This window comes from Rutidosis leptorrhynchoides, chromosome 3, assembly GCF_046630445.1.
Source record: "Rutidosis leptorrhynchoides isolate AG116_Rl617_1_P2 chromosome 3, CSIRO_AGI_Rlap_v1, whole genome shotgun sequence".
In the NCBI taxonomy this organism is placed as follows: domain Eukaryota; kingdom Viridiplantae; phylum Streptophyta; class Magnoliopsida; order Asterales; family Asteraceae; genus Rutidosis; species Rutidosis leptorrhynchoides.
This window is the reverse complement of record NC_092335.1, coordinates 578,819,867-578,834,632: the sequence shown is the minus strand read 5'-3', so window position 1 is coordinate 578,834,632 and position 14,766 is coordinate 578,819,867. Positions and strand designations below refer to the sequence as shown.

Sequence of the window (14,766 nt, the reverse complement as noted above, 5' to 3'; positions counted from 1 at the left end):
ATGGTAACCAAGTGTATAAAGTAAAAATTTTAAAATCCGAAAGAATTTAACCCCTTCCCACACTTAAGATCTTGCAATGCCCTCATTTGCAAGAAATCGGTAACAATTTAAATTATTGAGGGTGATTAGCGTAGAAATGATTAAATTTTACCAAAGTTTCCAAACATATTGGCGTTTGTTTGCTGAATGATAAATGGTGCATATCATTTGTTCATTCCGTCTGTTGTTACATCACATTTATTTGTCATCTTGTCGTCAAAATTAGTAGCTTTTGCTGAACTTAATGCCAGTCTTTGAAAATGCGCTGTTTTACCCTGTTTTGTACAATCGACAATATACATACATACAAATATAAACATGCATGGCAATTTGAAATGGGACTTAATATCCCACTTTCAAATCCTAAATGTAAAATATTAATACACAATAATAATAGAAATGATAAAAATTACACAAATATATCCAATAACATAAGTTTAAACATGAAAAAGTCAAAAGATAAAAACATAAAAATCATAAAAATAACCCAATGGAACTAAATCAGTCTGGATATGGGTTCTAGTTCATCTCATTAGGTGGGTTCCATTGTTGGTTATAGGTGTCCTGATAGGCTTGGTTATAGTCATACCGGTTAAAGGGTGGTCGGATATCGGGGCTGTGTGGCGAAAAATGAGCAGGTCTAGTAGGCACGTAATTATTTGGTACCTGATATGATAGTTGGCTCATGATTTGGTGCTGATGAACTAACCAGCTATCGTGTTGGCATCGCCTATAATCCTCGTATACTCGCTCGGAGTTCCACTGCTCATACATACTATGTTTGGCCGCGTTCGTCATTGATTCCTCCTCTGTACAAACGTGGACGTCAAGCATAGCATCTCGAAAGACATCCCTAATGTCTTCCGCTTCCTCCATTTCCTCGTATGAGCCCCTTTCTACCTGTGGATGAGGTCCCTCATAGGGTACTGCCTGGTTACGTCTACTTTTCAATACCTTAGCACCCACATAAACTTTCAATCCTAAGGGCTCAACCTGTTCTCTACAAAGCTGTAATGGACCCCCTTGGTTCCTATCAACACCTAAATACTCTCCAATGAGAGTAACAAAAATACCTCCTCCTATTATACTCCCATCCTGCATTCCCTCTACCATTTTAGATAAATAAAAAGCAACACAGTAAGGGATATTGACAAAGCTTCTAGGATCCCGAATACACTTTAGGTAGAATAAATCATGTAAGGTAATTTTTTCTTTATTGTGACCTCTCTGTGTAATCGAGTTAGCCAAAAATCTATGAATAATACGAAGCTCGGCTCTGTCAATATGTGTATAGGAGTGTCCTCCTGCTCGTGTAAAAACATCAAAATGTGACATACGCCTCCAAATGGCGTCAGTGTCAAAGTTGCTATCTACCCTTTCACCATAATGAATCAAGTTTGTACAATCGGGTAGTAGCAACTCACCAGGAGTATATATCTGTAAAGCCCTGGCCATGTCCAGCATGGACATTCTGTACATCCTACCGCCAAGGATAAACCTAAGAAATCTTCTATCATCTATTCTAACTATATTTGTATCAAGTGATACAGTACTTATCAACTCAACACACCATTCCTTATATACAGGTCTACGAATGGTGAAAAGACGTTCCCAATCTGTAAAAGAAGAACTGTCATACCTTTGAACCAAAAGCTGTCTAACACGGTCAGCTAGATGGACCGTTTCCAAAGGGGCCCAATCGATTACTCTTGGCACCTCTACATTTTTTGTTACCAATTTGAATTTGTTCCTTTGATATGTCTCGTAATCTCTCCATCTTCTAGCAAATCTCATATTAGGATGTAGAGTGTGCTCAGGAATTGTTAGGAATTCTACTGGCGGTCTCATCTGGAATACTATGAATTCATCAACAAACTGTACCGGATCATAATAAGGTACGTGCTGATCAGGCTGTTGTTGTGGTTCCTGTTGTGGTTGTTGTTCAGGTGCATATTGCATTTCTGGTTCTGGTTCTGGTGCTGGTGCTGGTCGTCTAGATGATGATGCTCCTGAACCTCCAGTATCGGCTTTCTGCAAAACAAATTAAACACAAAATTTGTGCATCTAAATATGCATTAGTGTTATCAAAATAACAACTTAAAATAATCACAATAACATGTTAAATCAAAATTAAACTTATACGCATTTTCACAATTTTTATAATTCTACACTTTTCCAAATAAGCACATATGAAAATGTAGACAAAGTTCATAAGCATTTAACTCGAATAACATGTCAAAATAGTCATTACTAACAATTAAACAAGTCTTAAATGGCAAATATATCAAATTAATCAAGTTCATGAATTTTGGACTTAAAAAGTCCACTTTAATCTCTAAAAATCATGTTTATGATCAATGTTTGGATCATTTAACTACCTAAACATGTTACACTACTCAATTTAGCAATAATTCATGACAAAAATCGGCCATAACCTGTTTATATCAAAAAGCCCCAAATTGCTCAAGAACACAAACCCTAGATTTCTAAAATTTTTGAAGTTTTTGGCTTCAAATCATGTTAAATAGCATCAATCTAGGTTATACAAGCATAAAATACTAACAATTTAACACTAATTACACTAGAAATTAACAAAATTGCATTAGGTAAAATATTGGTAATTATCACAAAAACTAGGAAATTTATTAGTTTAGGGGTGTAATTTTTACCTTTTTGCTGAAGAATGAGAATCTAGGCATGATTAGAGCAAGAAAAATGACGAATTACGGTGGAAAAATGATGAAATTTGGTGAGGTTTTGAGTGTTTTTCGTATATGTGTGTGTGTTTATGGATGAAGAACAGCCCGCTGGCTGTTTGTACCAGACCTGTTTTTACTCTCTATGCGATCGCATGGAGGGATAGTGAGAATCCCATGCGATCGCATGAGTACCCGGCTACAGTGATTTCAGGTTTTTTTTTTTTTAAACAACCTTATACTTTATAAAACATATAATTAATTAAATTCTAAAAATTTTGTTTTCCTTTAGGAGCGAGGGTGTTTCGGATCGATGTCCTAGTCTGTCCCTCGACAAAATTTTAAAATTTGTCAATTCAAAGCGCGGTTTTAAAAGTAAAGATTTTTGAGTTTTTTAATGTTTTTGGCATACTTTAATTCAATAAGATTAAAAATAATGATAATAAAAGTTCTCGTCCCTCCCTCGGGTAAAGCAATTTCGGTTCAATGACCCAGTCTTCAACTTACGACGAATTTTAAAAATCATATTTTTAACTTAGCAAAATAAAGTAAATTTTTGTTTTTAAATTCACACCAAACTTAAATTTAAAATGCATAAAATTAAAAATTCACACCAAACTTAATTAAAAATTCATATTATAAATTCACACCAAACTTATATTATATTTTTATTTTTATACATACAAACTTATATTAAAAAGATTAATTTTTTCAAATATTTACAATTTTAAATATATTGATTTAAAAAGTTTACAATTTTAATATTAATATATTTATTTTAAAACATGGTAAAAATAAAATTAAAAATCTTTTTGGCTTTTTATCCCACTTTAATCAATCAAATATTATCAAAAATATGCGCCCCTCTTTTCGGTAAAGTAATTTCGGTTCCATGACCTAATTTAACTCATGACGAATTTTTGAAATATTTTGGGTTGATTGATTAAAGATATTTATACCTTAAGAATAAACGTTAAATTTCGCAGTGATGTAATAAATTTTTTAATGATATCAATAATTTCGGTCGCCAAACCTAATTTTATTCAATACCAATTTAATACTTTATAGCGAACAAATTAGCGTTTATTATCAAAACATTTAAAAATAAAAATAAAAATAAAAACTGTACAAAATTACCTGTGAAATATATTTCTTAGTGATATGCTCTAGCCCACTCATAAGATAGTCGGACTAATTGGTTTTCCATGGCTACATAGGCGTAACCTCGAGCATTTAATGTTTTTTCTTCTAAACATATGAACGGTCCATCTCTGCATAAAGTAACAAATTCGGTATTTGAATAGGTTTGATTATTTGAACATTTACCTTCGTGTGACCATTTTTCGCATTTGTGACATTTTTCAAGGTGTCGTGCTCTTCTTTTCGCTGCGGATTTTGATTTTCCTTTACCAAATTGTAACTTATTATCTTCGCATCTGGATTCTTTTCTTACTCCGTCCAATTTACCTCTGATTAATGATACTATTTCACTCAGAAGTGTGTCATTATTACGTTTAGTGATCAAAGCGTGTAGCATTAGACCATGGTTTAGTTCACAGGAAGTCTTCATTTCGTAAAAACCTAAAAAAAATAAAAATTCAGAATGGGGGGAGAAGACTAGTTCTTTAGGGTCTGCTAGGGAAAGACCATTCGGGTTCTATTTTCGAGAACTACACGAAAACAGAAAATCTAACTCTAACAAAAATACATATTATCCTTTAAAAACTTGATTCTCCCCACACTTAGTTAGCTGTGGTATCGAAATTGTGATTAACTTCGTTGTCGACTTCCATCGGACTATCTATGTAGTGTTTAACTCTGTGACCATTAACTTTAAATTCAATCCCATTTGAATTTATCAATTCTACTGTTCCATATGGGAAAACTCTTTTGACTATGAATGGTCCAGACCATCTTGATTTCAATTTTCCAGGAAATAGCTTGAATCGTGAATTGAAAAGAAGAACTCTATCTCCTTCTTTAAATTCTTTTGAACTTCTGATTCTTTTATCATGCCATTTCTTCGTTCTTTCTTTATAGATTAATGAATTTTCGTATGCTTCTTGTCTTAATTCTTCTAATTCGTTTAATTGACTTAACCGTAGACGTCCAGCTTCATGTAAATCAAGATTACATGTCTTCAAAGCCCAAAATGCTTTGTGTTCAATTTCTACTGGAAGATGACATGCTTTTCCATAAACGAGTCTAAAAGGTGTAGTTCCAATTGGAGTTTTGTAGGCTGTTCTAAAAGCCCAGAGTGCATCCTCCAATTTTATGGACCATTCCTTCGGATTTGATCCTATGGTTTTTTCTAGAATACGTTTTAAAGCTTGGTTGGTATTTTCAACTTGTCCACTTGTTTGTGGATGATATGCGGTGGAGATTTTATGAGTTACTCCATATCTTTTGAGAACTTTCTCAAGTTGATTATTACAGAAATGAGATCCCCGATCACTTATTAAAGCTTTCGGTGTTCCAAACCTTGCAAAAAGACGTTTTAAAAAGTTGACTACAACTCCTGCATCGTTAGTTGAGAGAGCTTGTGCTTCCGCCCATTTAGATACATAATCACTGGCTACGAGAATATAGAGATTATTATGAGATTTAGGAAATGGACCCATAAAGTCAATACCCCAAATGTCAAATACTTCACATACTTGAATGACATTTTGTGGCATTTTATCACGTTGACTTATTTTTCCGACCCTTTGACAAGCATAACAGGATTTGCAAAGAAGGTGTGCGTCTTTGTAAATTGTAGGCCAATAGAATCCAGCATCATAAACTTTTCTTGCTGTGAGTTGAGGCCCATAATGCCCTCCTGTTGGTCCTGTGTGACAACGTTTTAAAATTTTACTAGCTTCATCTCCGAATACACATCGGCGTATTATTCCATCGGGACAACTTTTAAACAAATGTGGATCTTCCCAGAAATAGTGTTTTATATCACTGAAGAATTTCTTTCGTTTTTGGTACGATAATCCTTTTTCAAGGAATCCACATACTAAGTAGTTTGCATAGTCTACAAACCATGGAATTTCATTATAATCTATCTTTAATAGATATTCATCAGAAAAGTTGTCTTGTATGGCCGATTCATTTAGAACTTCTAATTCGGGATTTTCAAGACGAGAAAGATGATCAGCGGCGAGATTTTTTGCTCCTCTTTTATCTCGGATTTCAATATCAGACTCTTGTAAGAGTAAGATCCAACGGATTAATCTTGGTTTAGCATCTTGTTTCGAAAATAGGTATCTAAGAGCAGAATGGTCGGTATAGACCACCGTTTTTGCTAGAACGAGATATGATCGAAATTTATCAAAAGCAAAGACAATAGCATGGAGTTCTTTTTCAGTAGTTGTATAGTTTGTTTGTGCTCCTTGTAATGTCTTACTAGCATAATATATAGGTTGAAATCATTTTTCAATCCTTTGTCCTAAAACGGCTCCCATTGCAAAATCACTTGCATCGCACATAAGTTCAAACGGTAGATTCCAATTTGGTGTTATCATGATCGGCGCATTAGTGAGTTTCTCTTTAAGAATATTAAAAGATTTGATACATTCATCTGAAAAGATGAATGGAGCATCCTTTTCTAGGAGTTTATTCATAGGAGTGGCAATTTTAGAAAAATATTTTATGAAACATCGGTAAAAACCGGCATGCCCTAGAAAACTCCTAACTCCTCTAACATTGGTGGGATGTGGAAGTTTAGCAATTACATCTACTTTAGCTCTATCCACTTCAATTCCCTCCTTTGAAATTTTATGCCCAAGAACGATGCCTTCTTTAACCATGAAATTGCATTTCTCCCAATTAAATACTAGATTTGATTGTTCGCATCTAATAAGCATTCGTTCAAGATTAACTAAACATAATTCAAATGTATCACCGAAGACTGAAAAGTCATCCATGAAAACTTCCATGCATTCTTCTATCATATCGTGAAAAATCGCCATCATGCACCTTTGAAAGGTTGCAGGGGCGTTGCAAAGTCCAAATGGCATGCGTTTGTAAGCAAAAGTACCATAAGGGCACGTGAATGTGGTTTTCTCTTGATCTTCGGGTGCTATTGGAATTTGAAAATATCCGGAAAAACCATCAAGAAAATAATAGTAACTATTTTCGGCTAACCTTTTCAACATTTGATCAATAAAAGGTAAGAAAAAGTGATCTTTTCTGGTGGCGTCATTTAATTTTCTATAATCAATACAAACACGCCATCCTGTTACAGTCCTAGTAGGAATAAGCTCATTTTTTTCATTTGTAATGACAGTCATGCCACCCTTCTTAGGCACGCATTGAACTGGGCTTACCCATGGACTATCAGAAATTGGATAAATTAAACCTGCATCTATCAGTTTAATAATTTCTTTTTTAACTACATCTTGCATATTAGGATTTAGTCTTCGTTGGCGTTGCACATACGTTTTATGACCTTCTTCCATAAGGATTTTATGTGTGTAATACGAAGGACTTATTCCTTTAATATCATGAATCTTCCATGCAATGGCTGGTTTATGAGCTTTCAACACAGAAATGAGTTCTGATTTCTCATTTTCAGTAAGAGAAGACGATATTATTACAGGTAATTCAGATTCACCATGTAAATAAGCATATTCCAAATGGTTTAGAAGTGGCTTTAACTCTAATGTTGGAGGTTCTTCTATCGATGATTTATATCGATATCTGTCTTCTTCTTTTAGCATTTGAATTTCTTCTGTTGTTGGTTCATATCCATTAGCCATTAGTGTAGCTGACATTTCAGTTTCATCAATTAGTTCAGTTCCTTCTCCTAAAGAACATTCTCCTGTTCCTTGTAATTCTGGAAATTCTTCTAACAATTCTGCATGTGAATCTATAGTTTGAATATAATAACATGTATCATCTGCAGATTGTGGTTGTTGCATTGCTCTATCAACTGAAAAGGTAACACTCTCATCCTCTATACTTAGGGTCAATTTCTTACCAAACACATCTATCATTGCTTTAGCCGTGTTTAAGAATGGTCTTCCTAAAATGAGAGGAACTTGAGAATCTTCTTCCATGTCCAGAACAACAAAATCTACTGGAAATACTAAAGTACCAACTTTAACTAGCATGTTCTCCATTATCCCTCTAGGATATTTTATTGATCTATCGGCTAGTTGTATGCTTATTCTTGTTGGTTTCAATTTTCCAAGGTCTAGTTTAGCGTATAGTGAATACGGCATTAGATTTATACTAGCACCTAAGTCTACCAATGCTTCTATTGAACTAAGACTACCCAGAAAACATGGAATTGTGAAACTTCCTGGATCAGATAATTTTTCTGGTATCTTATTCAACAGCACTGCAGAACAATTAGCATTCATAGTAACGGTCGAGAGTTCTTCCATTTTCTTTCTATTCGTGATCGGATCTTTTAAGAATTTAGCATATCTAGGCATTCCTGAAATCACATCAATGAAAGGAAGATTGACATTTATTTGTTTAAACATATCCAAGAATTTGGATTGCTCGGCTTCAAGTTTCTCTTTTTTCATTTTACTTGGGTAAGCAAGTGGTGGTTGGTATGGTTTAACATAAGGTTTAGCCTTAACTGTGTTATCTTCATTAACCTTTTCAACTACCGGTTCTTTTTCCTTATCTTGTTCAGGTTGTGGTTCTTGTGGAGTAGGAATAGCTTCATCAGAAGTTACAGGTATTTCAGATGGTTTAAGTGTTGTACCACTTCTTGTGGTAATGGCTTTAGCTGTTTCATTCAGGGGTTAGCATTTGTATCACTAGGTAGACTTCCCGGTTTTCTTTCACCTATTAACCTTGCTAGGTTACTTACTTCTTGTTTCAAGTTTTGAATAGAAGCTTGTTGATTTCTAAATGCATGAGCATTTTGTTCATTAGTTTGTTTCTGAGATGTGAAAAACTGCGTTTGAGTTTTAACTAGCTTCGTCATCATATCTTCTAAATTCGGCTTTTTATCATCGGGTTGTGGTGGTTTGTTTTGAAAATTAAGTCTTTGCTGGTTGTAAGTATTATTGGATACTTGTTGATTACTAGGACCTTGTTGGTTGTTGTATGGAATATTTCGGTTATAATTCTGGTTTTGATTGTAAATCGGTCTTGGTGGTTGATAATTATTCTGATAATTATTTCCAGGCCTTTGGTTTATGTATGAAATATTCTCTCTTTGTTCCATTATTAGTTCAATACTGAGACAATCTTTTGTCAAATGTGGTCCTCCACACTGCTCACAACTAATTCGTATTGAGTGTATATCTTTAGTCATCTTTTCCATTCGTCTTTCGACAGCATCTATCTTTGCGGAAATGGAATCTAAGTCATGGCTAGAATCGGCTCTAGCTGCTTTTGATGATCTAACGATATCTTTTTCTTGGTGCCACTCATGTGAGTGGGAAGCAGTGTTATCAATAATTTTGTAAGCATCAGTTTCGGTTTTCTTCATAATGGAACCACCAGCTGCTATATCGATGTCTTTTCTTGTAGTGATGTCGCATCCTTGGTAGAATATTTGTACTATTTGACAGGTGTCTAAACCATGTTGCGGACATCCTCTGAATAACTTTCCAAAACTTGTCCATGCCTCATATAGAGTTTCATTTGATTTCTGTGTGAACGTAACAATTTCTCCTTAAAGTCTTACGGCTTTAGATGCCGGAAAGAATTGTTTAAGAAAATTTTCAACTAAAACATCCCATGTATCAATCGCCCCTTCAGGTAACTATTCCAACCAATCTTTGGCTTCTCCCTTTAAAGTCCAGGGAAATAACATTAGATATATCTGTTCATCCTCAACTTCTCTTATTTTAAATAGTGTGCAGATCCTATTAAAGGTACGAAGATGTTCATTTGAATCTTCCTTCGGCGCACCACTAAATTGGCATTGATTAGTCACCATGTGTAGAATTTGTCCTTTGATTTCATAATCTGGCGCATTAATGTCTGGATGAGTAATTGCGTGACCTTGGCCAGTGCATTTAGCTCTCATTCGGTCTTCCATACTTAAAGGTTCCAGATTTTCCATGATTGAATTTGTTGAATCTGAATCACTAGAGGATTCTGATTTAATGGTTCGTTCCTCAACAATCTCTGTTTGAATGATTGGTGGTTCCGGAGGAAAAATTAGTGGTTCAGGATCTATGAGTTGTCCCTGAATATTCTCCGGATTCTCAATTGTGAGGTCGGGTTCAAAAAATGGATTATCGGAAATTTGAATTGGAGTACTTAGTCGACTGGATGACGATTCTAAAGAAAAATCAACGGCGACAATATTTGCTAAATGTCTTGATCTGGTTACAGGTGGTGAACGTACAAAAGGTGGTGAACGTCTTGCTCGGTGCATTCACTGAATATCCTATCCTATTAGTTTTTAAAAGGAAAGAAAAATTATATAAGTTATCCAATTAATAGACTTTTTTGATTTTGCCCACGTTTCGAATAGCCAAAAGATGCAGCAGAGGGGCAGGATTCGTTTCGTCTCAATATAATTGAGTACTGTTTGGCTCCAATAACCCGGTCCACGTACAAATCCAACTATTACTACGAACCAGAAAATTTTGATGTCTATCAATTTAACCACTTAAAATAAATTTTCGTAATTTTAAGAAATTTAGAGAAGAAGTAGAAAAAATTCTAAGTCCTAAAACTAGAATAGCGAGAAATAAGAAAGAAAAAGAGCGCGTCGAAAAAGGTCGAAAAAGAAAAGAATTGAAAAATAAAAGGCGTCGAAAAATAAGAAAGAAAAAGAGTGACTTATAAAACTTTAAAATACTCGACTAACCCAACCTTATTACTATCACTAACTTAAAATTAAAATTGCAAATTGAGATTACTAATTGGAGTGATAATTGATACATAGGTAAAAGGCGTCGAAAAATAAGAAAGTAGCGCGTTGAAACTTAAAAAGGAACTAAAAACTAAAAACTAAAAGTTGCGTCTAAAAATATTAAAGCTTACAAGTAAAAGTATATCCCAAATGGCAATATCTTAAAAAGGAACTAAAACTTAAAAAGGCGTCGCAAAATTCTAAAGCACCTAAATCTTAGTCTAAAGAAAAAGCACTTAAGGGATTTTACGGCAAAGCCTAAAAATCTAGAAATAAAAATAACTATGGCAAAAACTATGACTTAAAACTAAAAATGAACAAAAAATACAAAAGTTACGCTAAAAACAAATAAAAAGGGACAAAATATAAAAATATACTAATAGTTGTAAAAAGTACAATTTTTATAAAAATATTATTTTTATATTATTTATTTTATAAAAGTATTAAATTTATAATTTAATTAAACTAATTTAACTAAATAATACAAATTAAATAAAAACTAATAACTAATTAATAAATTAAGAATAACCTAATTCGGGTTTATATAAATAATTAATAATAAAACCGTAATGATTGCAGTTTTCAGTCAAATGTGGCGTGTCTGCAGGGCTCATGCGATCGCATGAATTCTAAGCTACCCGGCCATGCGATCGCATGGGGTAGGGTTTCGGGCCACAGAGTGGGTTGCTACAGTACTGGACTCGAGTTTTAATATTATTTTTTTTTAATTCTGTTTTAAATATTTATATAATTACAAAATATTTAAATAAAATTTATATTTTTACAAACTAAAATAAAAATAAAGAAACTTTATAAAACTTATATATTTAACAAACTCTTAAAAATATTTATATTTTTGTTTTTCTTTTTATATTTTTAAATATTTAAAACGTATTTTTACAAAAGCGTATTTTTTTTATAAAAGTAAACTTAAAAATAAAAATCTTTTTTTTTTTAATATTAGCGTTGCGCTTCCGGCGTTTAAGCAGAAATTTGTATTCCCCGGCAGCGGCGCCAAAAATACTTGATGTTATGCGAGGTGTATATGAAATAGCTTATATTTTACTAGGAAAAACTATTAAATACGATACAATTTTACACAAGATATTTATTTATTTATAGAATGGATATACTTAAACCTTGCTACAACACTTATAGGCAGTGTACCTAATCGTACAGTAGTGTAGTTTTTAGTAAGTCCGGTTCGTTCCACAGGGAAAAATCTTTAAACAAAGCTTAACGCTATATTAGTTTTATTTTATAAAAATACAAATATATATAAGTAATATTATTATTATAAAGGGGGGTTTTTACTTTTTAATGACCGGTTTGTCGATTTTTAAAACTTTAGTCGCAGTTAAAACCTAATGTAAAATATTAAAAATAAATAAACGACTAAATTTAAATCGTAAAGTAAATAACGATAATGAAATTGCGATAAATAAAAGTGCGATAAAATAAAATTGCGATAATTAAAAAGTACGATAATTAAAAGTGCAATTAAATACAATGACAATAAATAAAAGTGCGATAATTAGAAGTACAATTAAATGTAAAATAAAGGAAATTAAATATGAAATAAAAGAATTATGCTTATTTAAACTTCCGTAATCATGATGTTTGACGTGTTGATTTTAGTTTTATGCCCATGGGTTAATTGTCCTTTGTCCTGGATTATTTAATATGTCCGTCTGGTTTTTGTCCATAACAGTCCATCAGTCATAATTATAAAGTGCGAGTATCCTCGTCAAATTATCCTTATACTCGAAGTCAAATATTCCAACTAATTGGGGACTTAAACTGTAACAAGATTTTAATACTTTGTTTAATAATTACACCAGGTTATCGACTGCGTGTAACCCAAGGTTTTAATACTTTGTTAACAATTACACCAAGTATCCTTGTATATAATTTCACCCCTGTTTTAATAATTCTAGTGGCTATTAATCCATTCCCGTGTCCGGTTAAATGAACGATTATTCGTACAAATAAATATCCCGCCCATCGTGTTCGATCGAGTGTATATGGTTATTTATAGGGACGTCCAATTGTAAATCTTTATATTAAAATTAACAAACTATCATTTAGTTAAACAAATATAAAGCCCATTAATAGCCCATAGTCTAATTTCCACAAGTGTCGTTCTTTTGTCTAAACCCCAATTATGGTACAAAGCCCAATTACCCAATTTTAGTAATTAGTCCAACATCATGATTACTTCAATTTAAATAAGCATAATAATAACTTAGCTACGAGACATTAATGTAAAAAGGTTGAACATAACTTACAATAATTAAAAATAGTGTAGCGTTACACGGACAGAATTTCGACTTACACCCTTACAACATTCGCTAACATACCCTTATTATTAGAATTAAAATTAAAATTAAAATTATAATATAAATATAAATATTTACGTATAGATAGAGAGAGATTGATGGATATATGGTGCACCAAAGCTCGAAATTTATAGGCCTGTGAACTGAAAAAGTTGGCCATGCGATCGCATGGCTTTTGTGCCTCCAGGCCATGAAATCGCATGTGGGTAGGTGACAGCTCAAAATTCTTGTTTTCTTGTTTGTCGACGTTTTAATTAAATAAATATAATATATAAATAATTATAAGAATTATTTAAATATTATATTATATTTATGTGCATAGTTGACTTGTAATTTTTAGTCCGTTGCGTCAAGCGTTGAGAGTTGACTCTGGTCCCGGTTCCGGATTTTCGAACGTCCTTGCGTACAATTTAATATCTTGTACTTTGCGTTTTGAATCTTGTACTCTTGTAATTTCGAGACGTTTCTTATTAATAATTGGAACCTCTTTGATTGTATTTTGTACTTTTGAGCTTTTTGGTCGTTTGCGTCTTCAATTCGTCGAATCTGTCTTTTGTCTTCACCTTTTATTATTTAAACGAATATCACTTGTAAATAGGACAATTGCAACTAAAAGCTTGTCTTTCTTGAGGAATAATGCTATGAAATATATGTTCGTTTTTAGCATTATCAATAAGCAAAGTTTGTTAAGTTAAATCTCAAGAATTTTAAACTGTGTTCATACATTCATTATAACCTCGACCAAATTTCGACGATTCACGAGCCGTTATATATAAATGGATATGTATATATATGTATATATGTATTATAACTTGAGAATATTAATAAAGTATTAAACGTATAATACTTTACATGAACGTATTTGTTTCAATATGTTTATCAATTGAATTAAAAGATAATATCAAATGATTGATTTATCAGATACATTGTGATATGATTACGGGTCCATGTTATGAGGTCCACTGTGATTTAAGAAATCTATTCTTTTTGACAACATTCGGAAAATGGTAAAGTGATTTATAAGTAAGAACGTGGAGTGTAAATAACTTAGATGTTGGATATCGACAAGTTAAGTAACTCGACATTTTTTTTCATTAAGATGATTTCATACGTTTATTTAACCTTTGGACTTTATCCCATGCTTCACCAACAGACTGTAATTTAAAAACTTGAAACCTATTATGAATATATATGATTCTACTTTTCTAAAACGTTTTATGATATAACGATTTCCATTATTTTAACCTTTAAACAAAATGATTCTTAAATATATTTAGTTTTGGAAAACAAAATTATTATATTTATTTGATTTAGTTTCAAACGTACAAAAACGCTTTCAGTTTAAATAGAACTTTATTATTAAAACGTATATAACTTTTATAAATATCTAGAACCACTTTTGACAACTCATTACTTAACCATTATGATAAAGATAACGATATTTATATTTTATTTTATTAAATATATATAACGATTTAAATTAATATTATATATATTTATACGCGTATTATATGTACATAGTTTTATACTTTTACTATACTTAAACTTTACCTTTATTTTATTTTTACTTTACTTTAACTTTAATAATTCACTTTAATATTTCATACTTTAATAATTCACTTTAATAATTCATACTTTAATAATCACTTTAATAATTCATACTTTAATAATTCACTTTAATAATTCATACTTTAATAATTCACTTTAATAATTCAAAAATCTATTATAAATAGAATTCAATAGGTTTCATTATTTCATAGAAACTTGAAAATATTTTTCTCTAATACATATATATATTTACTCCGTATTATTTCAAGATATTATTAGTATACATAAAATATTACGATGGAGTGCTGTCCGAGTGATT

General features: G+C 32.1%; 1 protein-coding gene and 1 non-coding gene across 2 annotated transcripts in view; one reads left to right on the top strand and one right to left on the bottom strand.

Annotated features, from left to right (window-relative positions):
* The window catches only part of LOC139902124 (uncharacterized), a 124,442-nt gene that overhangs the window by 106,766 nt on the left and 2,910 nt on the right, over positions 1-14,766 (bottom strand). The gene's annotated exons all lie outside the window — the stretch shown is intronic.
* On the top strand, positions 9,269-9,375 carry LOC139903355 (small nucleolar RNA R71). Its single transcript, XR_011778180.1, has one exon. It is a non-coding gene; the product is annotated as a small nucleolar RNA R71 (small nucleolar RNA).